This window comes from Silene latifolia, chromosome 6 (genome assembly GCF_048544455.1).
Source record: "Silene latifolia isolate original U9 population chromosome 6, ASM4854445v1, whole genome shotgun sequence".
Lineage (NCBI taxonomy): Eukaryota > Viridiplantae > Streptophyta > Magnoliopsida > Caryophyllales > Caryophyllaceae > Silene > Silene latifolia.
Window position 1 is genome coordinate 63,662,058 of NC_133531.1, and position 15,114 is coordinate 63,677,171.

At 38.9% G+C, this 15,114-nt stretch overlaps 1 non-coding gene across 1 annotated transcript; it reads right to left on the minus strand.

Annotated features, from left to right (window-relative positions):
- Positions 1 to 10,738: 10,738 nt before the first annotated feature.
- LOC141589175 (small nucleolar RNA R71) lies at positions 10,739 to 10,845 on the minus strand. The gene has a single exon (XR_012520124.1). It is a non-coding gene; the product is annotated as a small nucleolar RNA R71 (small nucleolar RNA).
- Positions 10,846 to 15,114: the final 4,269 nt, after the last annotated feature.

The following is a 15,114-nucleotide window of genomic DNA, read 5'->3' on the forward strand; positions in this document are numbered from 1 at the left end:
AGCTAAGAGGACAAACTTTCATCTTAAATTGGAATAATCCGAAAGTCGGTTGTAGAACTCGAGACATAGCTCTTTAAAGTAGGCACTAGCAATTTGAAGTTCTTCCTTTACTCGCCTAGCTATCTTACTACTTTGCGCATCTCAAAATAGTAGTTTGCACGCTCCGACTCAACTCATCTCCTAAATGCATGCATAGGGACATGTATTAAGCTTGATTATGCTCCTTTCTGGTTTATACCTGTAAATAATACAAGAGAAACCAAAGTAGACAATTCGGGGGACATTTGTAACCAAACACTACACAAAATGCATTGAAATGCGTGCAAATAAAGTACAAAATACCTATATAAAATGCACGCATCAGAAAATATGATGAGGAAGAGACCGCACCAACTTCTTGAACCGGCACCAAGCTTCATAAAAGTTCTCATCTGGTGCCAGCTTGAAACTTGTAATTTTTGCTCTCAGCTGATTAGAACGTTGTGGAGGAAAATTCCTTTTATAAAAAGCAAGGGCCGGAGTCTCCCAGTTAGTAATACCGGCTTCCTCTCTATCAAGATCAGTGAGCCACTCTCGGGCTCCATCGGTCAAAGAGAAAGGAAATAGGACCTCCATAATCTTCTCCTGAGTCACTCCCTTTGTAGCGGGAATGGTAGAGCAATAGTCAGTGAAAATGTCCATATGTTTACGCGGATCTTCACCCGCCACGCCTCGGTATAGGTTCCGTTCGACCAGATTGATATATGATGGTCAAATGTCGAACGTATTTCCATCCTCGGTCGAAAGCTTGAAACCTTTAGGAATTGAAGCCGTTGTAGGCTCCGAATGAGTTGCAATATTAGGCATTTTCACTGGACTGATAGCAGAAATAGAATTGTCTTCTTCAAAAGACGGATCTTCTGCAAATAAAAAGTTTTCTAGCTCGGGTTTAAAAGTACTCAAGGCTTCCTTTCGAATATTTCTCTGTAGTCTTTGTCTAATACGGAAGGTCCATTCTAGTTCAGGATCAGCTTGAACTAACTCTGACCTGATATACCTGGGCATAAACAAGACTAAAGGAAATAATTAAGAACTGTCTCAAGGAATTAAAAATTCCCTGAGACGGAGAGATAAACGAAACAAACACAGATAAATAGGCTATTGCCTCCCCGACAACGGCGCCAAAATTTGATACGGTCGTTATGTACCAAAAATAAATACCTAAATATAACTAACAGAAGCTAGCGATAAGTAGGATCGATCTCCACAGGGAGGCTAAGTATCTATCTGTAAGTTCGTCTATCTAGTCACAATTGGGGGTTTTAAAATTTGTTTTCTAAACTACGAAAGATATAAGGCAAGAGAAATAAAGACAAGAGCGATAAAGGCAAGAAAAAGCTAGGGTTGATCAGATAAAGAGAGATATGTCAGGATTTTGGTTCACCACGGTAGTTTACTAACTGAGTCACAAATAGCCTAGACAATCTACTGTGAGAAGGGCAAGGGAAAGGTCCTTTTGGTCTGCTATCCACCCTAGACTACTACTAATTTAACTTCCGCCCTCATTAGATAGTCTACTGTTCATAGCAGGTCTGTTCTCTCCAATCTTCCGATCCAGGAGCGAATTTAACCAGATTAAAGTTAATTAGAAGCATGCACTCAACTAAACATATTACAGTAATATTGCTATAGGGACAGGTTCTCACAAATAAATCATCTAGCCTATTCACAACATCGTCACTTTACTACCATGGCTTCCCTAATCCTAACATATAAGGGATAAGCTACTCATGATATCAGATTTAACAACAACTACAACAACAACAACAAATATGCTAAGGGAAGACATAATAAATAGATAAAGATTAAGCATAAACTAAACAAATCGATAACAAAAGAATAATAGAACAAGGATTAAGAGAAACAAAGTATTGGATTAAGATTAAAAGGAAGAGAAAGATTACAGTCAAGCGAATCCGGCGTAAGGAACTAAAGTAGCCGCAGTAATTAAGAGCGAAACATTGTTTAAGAGTATAAAGAGTTGTAAAAACATAATTATAACCTAATGACGACTTCCCTTATAAAGGGAAGTGGAAATAAACAAAAGATAAACCTAAACACGGATTAGTTAACCCGTGTAACATAACAAGTCACTCGATGAGGCTTTTTATTCCCCTCGATCGAGCACTTCTCCAGCAAAACCGTTCGATCGAGCAACTGAGGCTCTCGATCGAACACTTCCTATATAGCCCATTTCGATCGAGTATATAAACCACTCGATCAACCATCTTCAGCTGCCAAACCACTCAATCGATCATCAAATCTCCTCGATTGATTGTCTTTCACAGAGAACAGCATTGACTTCGTCTTGACAGCTTCCTAAGACCTTCCTTCACGCTTATCGAGGTACGTCTTCTGCTCTAAATCTCCGTCTCCTCAAAATGCATGCAAAGTGGGACAACTAAGGTACGATTCCACTATTTTTGGATCCATTTCTGATATTTAAGACAAAACAAACCAAAGTTTGGATCCATGATGGCAGCTCAAAGCTTGATCTTGTGAACCTCTTGACAGGTATCTCTGGTGGTGCAGTGGGTGTTGCCTGGACATGGTCTGTGGGTTGGTCAGGATTGGGAGCCCCTGATCCAGCTCCTGTTGCAGCCTCCCCTTCTTGAAAAGGGCTTGACCTCAAGCCTGGTCCCTCTTCATCATTAGACTCTCCATAGTAAGGACTCAGGTCTGTTATATTTAATGTTCAATGCACCCCATACTCACCAGGAAGGTCTATCTTGTAAGCATTTGGACCAATTTTCTCAATGACTTTGAAAGGACCTTCCTTAAGTGGATCCAAACAAGGTCACCTGACATGAGTTCTTTCTTCTGTTTGGGACTCTTGGCCTATTTCTTATATCTGTCATTGGCTTTCTCAATTTATCTGAAGAGTCTATCGATCCAAAATACTCAAGAGGGGGGGGGGGGTGAATTGAGGATTTAAAACTTTTTTAACTTTTTCGATTGTATGGATATAATTAATTACTTAAAGTTTATTGATTAAACTTTAACTAATTAACTAATGATCAAGTAAGAACAAAGTAAACAAACGAACGAAAGAAAGAGACACACACGGTTTTTGAAGTGGTTCAGTTTCACAAATCGAAACCTACGTCCACTATTCTCGATTAATAAATTTAGTACCTTTCTACGGATTACAAATTTACTAACCCAACTCGTACAACTAACTCTAGCTGTAACTCAATGAGTACCGTTTAATACTCGAGTGACTAACTTACGCTAATAAGAAAGCACTAATGATTCTTGCAAAGGTTCACGTTAATGAACAAGTAAGAAATCTATTGAGCACTATTATCTTATAACGATAACTTAACAAATGAATATACGAGTTTTAAAAGACACGACCTTTTGGAAATAGCAAATCGGTTTTCTGCTTGAAATACACGATTTTGCTCTTTGAAAATAAAATTAATTTTATGCTTAAGGTCTCTACTTTTAAATGTTGCAAATGCAAAGTATTTATAGGAAGGAAGGAGCAGGGCTACTCGATTTTCACGAAACCCTAATAGCCGAAATAAGAGATATGTAAACAAATCATATCTTCTATTATTTCTTTCCTTAAAGCCATAAAGATAATAAAAAATATTCCAAAAGATAGAATATAAATTATTCTATTATCATCTTTTCCATAAATTCTAATATATGATAAGATTTTCCATAACAAGAATATCTTTATCATAAATAATATTATCAAGTAAGATATAAAAGATATGTAAAGATATTCCTTAGAGAATAAAATCTTCACAGAATATATCTTTAGGTCACACTAAATATCACGGCTCATATGCCTCGTGACTCGTGTAAACCCTAGCTCAATAATAGATTAGAATTTAGGTTTTAGGAGTAGCTATATTAAAACCCTAATTAGTAGCATGGTCCAACTCATAAGTTGACCCAAAACGACTACTAACCAACGTTTAATATAAACCGAACTCCGCACTAAACCGGGCTTTACTTAATAAATACTTTTACTAAAACATTTAAAATAAACATAAACAATTTTCAAAAACAATTTTGAAACAATTTAAGTCGTGTAAAATAAACTCAGCATCTCAATGTTATAGTAGAAGAGCTATAACATTGAGCTCTTTTACTAGTAATGTTATAGCTGCAAAGCTATAACTTTACCAATACAAGAAATTCACTCTTAGTTATTATTACGAGATAATCACCTATACTATTCTAATCTTCATACGAGATCTTCGATCATAGGCTACTTCTCATCCAAGCTTGATTAGTCTTTAGACGGACTTCGTCTTCTCATAATACTTGAATGAATCTTCAGATAATTTTGATCTTCAATTGAGGCTTGACCACCATATACTTCCATCACAATTCTCTTTGTTACTTCTAATAAATAAGTCTAATCTAAAAGACTTAAACAAACGATTATGCGCAACGAGTATATAAATTATAAAGCACCTTGACATCATCAAAACACAAACATATATACTATATGGTTCAACAAATTCCTTCTTTTTGATGATGGCAAGTCTCCTACAATTTTGAGTAACTATAAAGTTCCCCCTCAATATAATACCGTCATCTTAATAATAAAGATCAACGCAAGATCAAGACGATTAACATAAAATCAAAACTTAAGGACTTTAAGAGACAATTGGTCTTGACAAGGAGCAAACTTAGGTAGATGCTTACCATGGACATTCTTTCCCCCCTCTTGACGACATCATCGAAAAGTTAAGAACAAATATGAAATCACTAGAATAACATAAGACGAGACAAGAGATAAAAACGATATAAAGAACAAATAAACCACACATAAACATAAGCATCTAGAAGATTAATTATCATACAAACTTAAGAAAACATGTTTGATGCCAAAGGGCCGAATAGACAACATGTTTAGAGAGGTACTTGGGCCATAATTCAGAAGTACATGCCAAAATGGGCCGAATTAAGTTTGCAAAATACACCACTAAACTGATAAAAGATACTAAAAATAGAAAGAGCTAAATGAGGCAAGGTCAAATGTTACGGGTTTTGTACGGGTTCACATAGTCGGGACGAGTGCGATGTTCCAATGCATCAAGACGGTCAAACAAACTCCTCACGAGTTGAGCAAGACTTTGAAGACTACGTTCAAAGTTGAGAACCTTCAATGACAACGCATTTGTTGCCTCCAAAGTGAGTGATTGATCGTTCGCCATAGCCTTCCCATGCATTACCAACGCACCTCCTTGACTTGTAAGGAAGGTAAGACGATCTCCATGTGGGAACACTTCTCCACGGATGGCCTTCAACTCCCTCTCAAAACCTGACAACCTCTTATCTACCTCATCCATCCAAGCATAAACCCGAGTAGAATCCAAACCCGACTCCAAAGACCGTGATGGTCCAACTTGCGATAAAACTGTAGCCAAGGTAGTGAATTGTTCCTCGAATTTTTCCATCAAGGTAGTCATAAAACTTTCCATCTTAGCATCCATAGCTCCCAAACCCGTCTCATTAGGAGCCTTTTCAACATCTTTTACAAGCACCAATTCGGGTCCATCAACCACAAGACCCATAAGCTTAATCAACCGGTCACACATGCAATCTTTAGCACTCACACTGTAACTTGCTCTTCCCACAACTTATTTTATCTCTAACAGCCCTGACACCCACATCCCATAAGGAAGATCGATTGTTGTGCAAAATTTCTCTTTCGTAACCGTGAGACTTGTTTGGACAATACGGTTTAGTACAAGAATCGCTAAATTGACCTTTTGACCTTCCAACCACGAGTAAACAATTATCGCCTCATAACTTGAAACTTTGTCCCTTCCTCCCCTTCTCGGCACGATGGTGTTCCAAAGAAAATTGAGAAGGAACTTAATTTTGGCTGAGAAAGGACAGACAACAATATTACCACCATCCGACCCGACTTCCTCAAAGTACTTTTTAATTACCAATTCCTTTTAACCAACAACATTATACCACTCAAGACTCGGATTAATATCAATTGCGTCATTAGGAACCGAAAAAGCAGAGCAAAAATCCAAAACAGAGACCGTCACATCTACACCATTGACAGTCGCATGCAAGACCCTTTTCTTAATTTTCACACCAGCGAAAAACTAAAAAACCTCTACAGGATAAATTAGACCCGAAAACTGACTAATATGACTCCATTCTTGAAAATCAAGAAAATCAATAAAAAACTTAAGAGCCGGAATAGTAGTCAACCAAGACTTAGGATAAAACATTCCACCATGGATTAAGTAAGGCAAGACACGGGAAACAAGAACACTCTCATCATGTGTCAAACGGACTCGGTTTAGGCCTTCTCTTGTTGCGTTTTTTGAGACATCTCGGAGTAGAGTCCTCGAAACACCATTCGTAACTATAATTTCGGGTTCATCAACATCATTCCCCTCATCGACAACTACTTTGTTCTTTCCCTTAAAAGACGACGCATATTTCCCTCGGACATCGTATCGTCTCGACCGTGAAACAGAGGTGAGGACGATTGTGGGTGTGGTGAAGGAAAAGTAGGAAAATTAGGATTATGAGATGGTAGTGGTGATGGAGGATTGTTGGGGTTTCGGTGTTGTTGATGTCGGGTTGAAGAACGGGTTTTTGCATGGTGAGTATTCATGGTGATGGTGATGGTTGAGTAAAGATGGAGATGGTAATATTTTAAGAAGATTTTAGGAAAGACTAAAAGTGAGCAAGTGGGGTGGAGAACACGACATCAAGGAGTAATTATAGTCTAGGTCTAGGTCTTTTGCAAGTGGCATAGGTGTTTTGGTAAGTATCAAATTAATGGTAAGTGATAAGATATGATAAATAATATGATTTGTATTAAGAATAGAAGTGTAGGACGTGCGATATTGTGGAGCTATTTAGGATCAATTTGGAAAGTAAAAGATATGGTGTATCTTATATTTTGTAAAAGAATAAAGTTTTTATGCTAACAAAATTCTAAATAACAACTAGAATATATGTGATAAATATTTTCTTATAAACGAAACTATTCATGCAACGCAATATACGGATACAGTCATACAATCTTAACTTTAACTAGTCCGTCATTAGGAAATTAAAGACATACGGAAGCTTAGGGACTACTGGTTAAACCAATTTCCAACCGTAAAGTCTCAAATCGTTCTCTAGCTAATGATTTTGTCAATATGTCTGCCCATTGTTTTTCAGTACTACAAAATTCGAGTTTTATATTCCCTTTTTAAACATGGTCACATATAAAATGGTGTCTTATTTAAATATGCTTTGTGCGAGGATGTTGTGCGGGATTTTTAGAAATAATAATTGCACTAGTATTATCACATAAAATAGGAATACATCCTACGTCAACACCATAATCACGTAATTGTTGTTTAAGCCATAATAATTGAGTACATACCAGTACTGCAGCGATATATTCGGCTTCAGCATTTGAGAGGGCGACCGAATTTTGCATATTTGAACCCCATGTAATGGTGCACGGTCCAACGAATGTGGCAACGCCTGACGTGCTGTTTCTGTCTAGAGAACATCCTGCGTAGTCAGCATCAGAATAACCAACTAGGTCAAAATTACACTCCATTGGATACCATAAATATAGCTTAGCCGTGCCAATAACATATCGTAGAATTCTTTTTACGGCTGTCATATGCGACTTTGGGAGATGATTGAAATCTTGCACACACGCATACGCTAAACATGATATTCCGTCGACTTGCAGTTAAATATAGCAATGACCTTATCATCCCATGGTAAGTTGTTTCATCAACTGGTTCACCATCTTCATGTAATGTCAACTTTTTATCTACAACCATCAGAGTAGGCATAGCATGAGAATTTTCCATTCCAAACTTGCGAATCAATTCCTTGATATATTTTTATTGATGGATTTTAATGCCTTCATCGGTTTATTTTATTTGCATACCTAAGAAGAATTTCAATTCTCCCATCATACTCATTTCGAACTCGGAAGTCATCAACTCAGAAAAATACTTGAATAAGCCTCGGTTGGTCGATCCAAAAATAATATCATCAACGTAGATTTGGACAACCAAAAGGTCAGAACCCTCGGATTTTAGAAATAGGGTGTTATCAACAGATCCTCTAATGAATCCACTGTCAAGTAGAAACTTGGATAATCTGTCATACCACGCCCTTGGTGCTTGCTTTAATCCATATAGGGCTTTGTCTAATTTGAAGATATGGTCTTCAAATTTGTTATTCTTAAATCCAGGGGGTTGTTCTACGAAGACTTCTTCCTGTAGATATGATGTGATCATAATTAGAGCATATTTAGTCCCTGAATTAGCCTTGTTCCCGTGCTTTTTAGTGCATATTTGGGTCATTTATTGTCTTTAGTTCTTTGTTTTGAATATTCTTTTAGGTTTTGTGTCCTTGGTAGGAAAGGAGTGCAAACCTTGCATTTTCATGGCAAAATGAGGCTAAATTGATTGAATTCAATGACCAAGCATCAAGGAGAGACAAGATTATAAGGCCTTTGTACATACTATAGTAGATGGGCAATGATGAGAACAGATCCTTGCATCCCCGAGGAAATCCCCAAGGATTTTATGAAGAAAAGGGAAGAAAAGAAGAAGAAATGAGACTGTCCAGCAATCCGTGCGGATTGTCCTGAAGACGCCCGTCCTCCACCACCACAATCCGAGCGTCTTCACCACAAGACGCCCGGGCAGCAACACCAGAAGACACCCGACTTCTCCCAAAGACGCCCGGGCAGAGACCGCAGAAACCGCCCGTCCCGTGCCTAAGACGCACGGATTCCCAGGCAGACAAATTCGTTTCTTCAAGCTTCAAAGAAAGATGCCCATCCTTCCAAAAATACCGGCGTTTCCTTAAGTAGGGACTTCATCGTCATTTAAGCCCTTAGTTAACCCTAATTCCTACACCTAATCCCCACTATAAATACCCCATTAGTCTAATTAGAAGAGCATGTTCTTCTTATCAATTCTTAGAGTAGTTAATATCAATCAAATCTCTCTTTAGTTTTGTAATCAACAATTAATCATGTTTTAATACAAGTTTTATTTCCTTAATCTCTCTTTTGTTCATCCTTTATTTTTGGGTAATTGAAGATTATTTGGGTTATTATTGGGAGATTGACAACCTCTCAATCAAGCATCAAGTACTTCTTTTATTCTTTGCTTTATTATTGGAATCATTAGTAGGTATAAGTCTCTTAATCCCTTTTTAATTATTGCTAATTACTTTCATTTATTCATCATGTTTCACTTTGTTGGTATGATTGACAACCTTGCTATCATGTTCAACATGATAATGAGTGAGTAGTCACCTAGCTAGGGTTAATGGGTAATTAGGGGAAACCAACATGGGGAATGATTCATGCTTAAATTAATATGCTTTCATGGTTTATTTGCTTTCTTGTTATGATCTCAACTCATGCACATATTATGTTTGATGAAATGCGAGCCTATGAATCCTTGCATTTTTTACCCATCACCTATCTCTTCAACGAGACTTGTAAGACATAAACCAACTCGAGTCTCATTAGACCATGCATGTTGTTGAGTAGGAGAGACTAAGTCGACTTGTAGGTGTTGTACAATCTAATCGATTCGGCTCCGGGACCCAAACTTTCCTAGGATTGTAAGATATAACCCAACTCAATCCATCACAACAATAATTGCTTGCTTATAATTTGAGAACATGTTTGTATGATCAATTCCCATGATTCCCCTATGACCCCATAACACCCTAGTGCTTTTTATCAACTGTTTACAACCCTTTTAATTCATCTTGCTTGTTTACTTTCATTGCTATTTAGTTTAGTGACCTTCTACATCAACCCCAATTGTGACACCCCTAAGACACCACTAGTTGCAATAGAAATCTCATCTCAATTCCCGTCCCTAGGGATCCGACCTTTACTTACCTCTTTACTAATTGTAGAGTTGTTCGTGAAGCTATAAATTGTGTTTTGGTCTAGGTGCTCCTAACGACAAGTTACCGAAAAGATATAGTCCCGACCAAAAATGGCGCCGTTGCCGGGGACGGTGTTAACTTGATTTAGATTTTCTTATATTGTTATTAGTTGTGTCTTTCTTTGCCTTGAGGAAGTAAAACTCCTCAAGGTTTGTTCTAATTGTTTTCGAGTTGTTTGATATTTTGCATGTCTAGAAGGTCACAAGGTGATTTGTTATCTTTTGATCGTGAAATTGAAAGAACTTTGACAACCAATAGAAGACTTGCTAGGAGAAATTTGAGAGGTATTGGTGAGGTTGTAGATATTCAACCAACTATTGAGTTCATCAACCCTTTTGCAAGAGAAGGTGAGGAGAACCCAACACAAAATACAACACAAAATCAACCCACAATGCCTAAGTTTTCATCACATTCCGTACCCACCGAGGAGAACCTACCCAATGGTACTCCCACACCACAACATCTAACCGGAAATTTTATTGCCAAATCCGCATTTATCCAATTAGTCGAAAGAAGCCAATTCGGGGGGATGCCTAGTGAAGACCCTCATTCTCATATGGAGACCTTTTGTGACTATTGTGATGCGATTTCTCAAACTGGTGTAACTCAAGACCAAATTCGATGGGTCTTATTTCCTTTTTCTCTAATTGGCACCGCGAAATAATGGTTGAAAGGCCTTGATAAGGCTACTCTCGGAATTGATTCTTGGAGGAAGTTGGCTCTAGCTTTCTACAAAAAGTTATACCCACCGGAAAAGACTAACATGCTAAGAGCTAAAATTACGGGCTTTAAGCAAAGGGATGAAGAATCTTTGTATGAAGCTTGGGAGCGGTTCAAAGGAATTTGTCGCTCATGTCCTCACCATGGACTTAGCGAGTGGTTCTTGGTACAACAATTTTGGAACGGTCTATATGAAGATTCAAGGAACATTCTCAACATGGGATCAAATGGAATGTTCACCGAAGTTGATGACAATCAAACTTGGAACAAAATTGAGGAAATGGCGGTCCATAACTCACAATATAGTAGACCTCGCAAGGCTACTAGAGGAGGAAAGCATGAAGTGGACTCCGTTACTCAATTGGGTGCTCAACGTAGTGCTCACATAGATACCATCAATTTGAAGTTTGAAAAGGCTATGGCTAGAATTGAAGAAGCCTCAAAATCACCAAAGCATCATGTTAATGCCATGACGGCATCTTCATCAATCCCAAGTGGGATATGTGAGAATTGTGGAACTTTGGGACATGACCAAACTGAATGTAGGGGAACAAATGAACAAGTGAATGCTTTCCAAGCATACAAGAGTGGTACCTCTTATTCCAACTATTACAATGAAAACACCAACTTCCATCCAAATCTCTCATACAAAAGCCAAAATGTTCAAAACCGTCAACCATTATACACCCCACCTCCCATGAGAAACCAAAATCAAAGACCCTTTTACAACCAAAACCAAGGTTACAAAAATCAAACTCCTTACAATCAACAAAATGACCAAGGTTTTGATGTTCAAAAAGCGGTCCTTCAAATGCAAAAGAATCAACAAGAGTTTTTCACTCAAATGCAAAAAGATAGTCAAGCAAAGGAAACCACCATCAACAACATCCTAGCTCACACCAAAATGTTGGAAACCCAATTGACTCAACTAGCATCTTCAAGCTCACAAAGACAAAAGGGGCAATTACCACCTCAAAGTAATCCCCCAAGACATGAAACGGTTAGTGCCATTCACTTGAGAAGTGGTACAAGTTATGAAGCACCGAAGAAGCAAGTTGAGGATGAAGTTGTGGAAGCTAGTGACAAGGAAGAAATTGTGCAAAACTCCAAGGATGGAGAACCATCAAAAGAAGAAATTTCAAAGAAAAATGAAGACAAGGTCAAGGAGAAGGAGCCCATTCGGATTAGACTTCCTTTTCCAAGTCGTCAAGCCAAGCCCAACTTTGATGACCAACTTGGAAAATTTATGGAAATTGTGAAGAATTTGGAAGTCTCAATTCATTTCACGGAATTAATCAATCACGTGCCGGCCTATGCGAAATACATGAAAGACATCCTCACAAAGAAGAAGTCGATCCGGAAGCTTGAGACTATCGCCTTCACTAAGGTGAGTAGTGCAATACTTCAAGGGAGTTCACCTCCAAAACTCAAGGATCCGGGAAGCTTCTCAATACCGTGTACCATTGGCGACACCACGATCAACAAAGCCTTATGTGATCTAGGGGCTAGTTTGAGTGTTATGCTATACTCGGTGAGTAAAAGGTTGGGGATGGGAGAGCTTAAATGCACCAATATCACACTCCAAATGGCCGATAGATCGACGAAGACACCATGAGGGATATGGGAAGATGTTCCCGTGAGAATTAGGAAATTTTTCATCCCGATGGACTTTGTCATTGTTGATATGGAAGAAGATTCCAACATTCCAATCATTCTAGGAAGACCTTTCTTACAAACCGCGGGTGCGGTGATTGATGTAAAACATGGAGAGCTCACTCTAGAAGTGGGAGATGAGAGCATAACTTTCAATCTTGACAAGACCATGAGAGCTCCCCGTTTGCATGAACCATGTCTTATGATTGATCATTATAGCCGGAAGGATGATAGGAAGAAGTCGGAACTCCAATGGAAGAAGAAAATTGAAGATGCTCCATTCAAAGAGCAAGTGAATTGTAACAAAGAGAGCTTGAAAAGCTCACCAAAGTCTGTGGACAGCGGGGGGCCCACGGGGGCGCTTGGGAGGAAGAGAACAAGCGTTTGCATTTTTGTTGGAGTCGCCACCAATTTTTATGGGAAATTGGAACCGTTCGAATACCTCGTGTCATGTCAAGACACAAAGTAGAGACATGAACACTAAGCAATCGTTACCCTTAGCATTCTATGTCTAGAATGACTATCGTGGATGCCAATGAACACGGGTGCTCACGGAGATCTGGAGTAAGGGGTGAGGGTACGTATTAGGAAGCTCTTTTGATCGAACACCTAATCCCGCCCGCCTCGATAGCGGCCTCTACTAATGATTAGGGACATCATTCGCACTCGATATATCGTCGGCTATATGCATGCAATGCAACATCCAAGTTTTAATCCTAACATATGAGAATTAGGCTAAGTCGGTTGAACACGTAATTTAGCATACAATTGGATCGAAGTAGGATTTAATGTTCAATTACATGTGAAAACATACAAATGAATCATACAAATGCGATAAATAATACAACGAAAATTACAATAATGAAAATTACAATAACTACTTCCTGCATAGTAGCATTTTGAGAGAAGATTAATGGCATATGTTCTTTGGGTGTTGCGTTGGGATCGCGTAAATTTGTCACCATGTTTCGTAATTCCCAAACTTGCCTATCCACACTCCTTGCCCATGTGATGAAGTCGGAAATGGTAGGGGAGATAGTAGAATAGAACCCTTCATTTTCGATTGTATGGATTTCATCTTCAATTGGAGAAATGAGGTGTGAGCAATCTAAGGTAGATTCGTCACTTGTGATCACTAGAACTCCAAGAGGATTCTGAGTGTTGTTAGGTTTACATCCCGGCGGTATTGGCAATTGACCATCTTCAATCATATCTTGAAGCACATTTTTCAACTTGTAGCATTTTTCTGTGTCGTGCCCCTTGCCCCTATGGTATTCACAGTACGAGTTCTCGTCCCAGAATTTGGATTTCCTTTCGGGTTCGGGAGTAGGTCCAATGGGTTGGAGTTTGCCTTGCTTCATTAACCTTTTTAGAGCGTTGGAGTAAGTGTCCCCAAGATTTGTGAATTTCCTTGGTGGGGTAGTTTTCTTGGATGGCTCGAGAAGGTTAACTTCATCGGCCTTGCTAGTGGAGCCGCATGAACGACTTGTTGAACCTTGATATCCTCGACCTACCGTTTTGGACAAGAGTCTTTTACGGATGTCATCTTCGATCCTTGTCCCTAGTACGGTTAAGTCCTTGAACGTTTTGATATTTTAGTATCTCAAATGATTGGCATAGATGGGTTTGAGATTGTCCACAAACTTCTCCACAAGGGTAGCCTCATCCAGGCGTTCAACTAGTTGGGTACTAGACTTCCTCCACCTACTTAGGAAGTCGGTGAATCCTTCTTTGTCATTTTGGGTAAGAACCTCTAGAGTGCGCATATTAACTTGGATCTCGGCATTATCCGCATATTGCTTGGAAAACTCGATCGCGACATCTTCCCAAGTAGCGACCTTGTTGTGTTCTAAGGAGTAGAACCATTGCTTCGGGATGGTGTCAAGAGATGAAGGAAAGATCCTTAAGAACATCTCGGGTTTGATTCCTTTGATAGACATGTAATCCTTGAAGGCACGGATGTGGTTCAAAGGGTTCTCGTGCCCCTTGAATTTAGGGATATCCGTCATATTGAAGTTGGTTGGTAAATTGGAATTGACGGCTTCATACTTGCGATTGTTCTCCCTATAAATGTCATCCCCTTTAAGGTACATCAATTGCTCCTCTAAGTATTGGAGTCTTTTCTCGGCTACAGTTAGTCCCATGGGAGGATTTTCATCCCTGGATTCATCCGCGGAGTCACCTATTACTTCACTTTCCTGGGGAGGCAACCTTCCCTCTACGGCATAGATCCGTCCCTTGATGATCTCAAGGCGATCATGGACTTGATCTTGGGTATCTTGGATACGGGCTAGCGTGGCTAGGATTCGATCATTACCATCTTGAAGTTGGTGGAGGTTTGTTTCGCTGGATCCAGGCATCTTGAAAACTGGATAAGAGATCGATGACGAATCAAAACACGATCGACCATTCTAACACACTTGCTAAAAGAATAAATGTTTTGACTCGTGAAGTGGGTGTGTGCCACTTGTGTTGAGTGAGTTTTGAAGAAAAGACAAGGTTTTTGAAAATGTGTATCCTAGTCAACTATAGTGTAGTTGTAGGAGTGGACTCAAAGTGAGGTTTTGAAATGGGCTTGTGACCCGGATTTTGGCTCGACAAACGGACAGAGTTTTTTTGCGCTAATCAAAGGCCTCTTTTTTTTCGAAATTTTGAAAGGATTTTGACTTTTTTACAAAAATCGTCATGGTTTTGTTTAGAAATGGTGATCACGTAAGGTACAAACATTCATACAAGCATTATAACGGGATGCTGAGTGCATTTAAA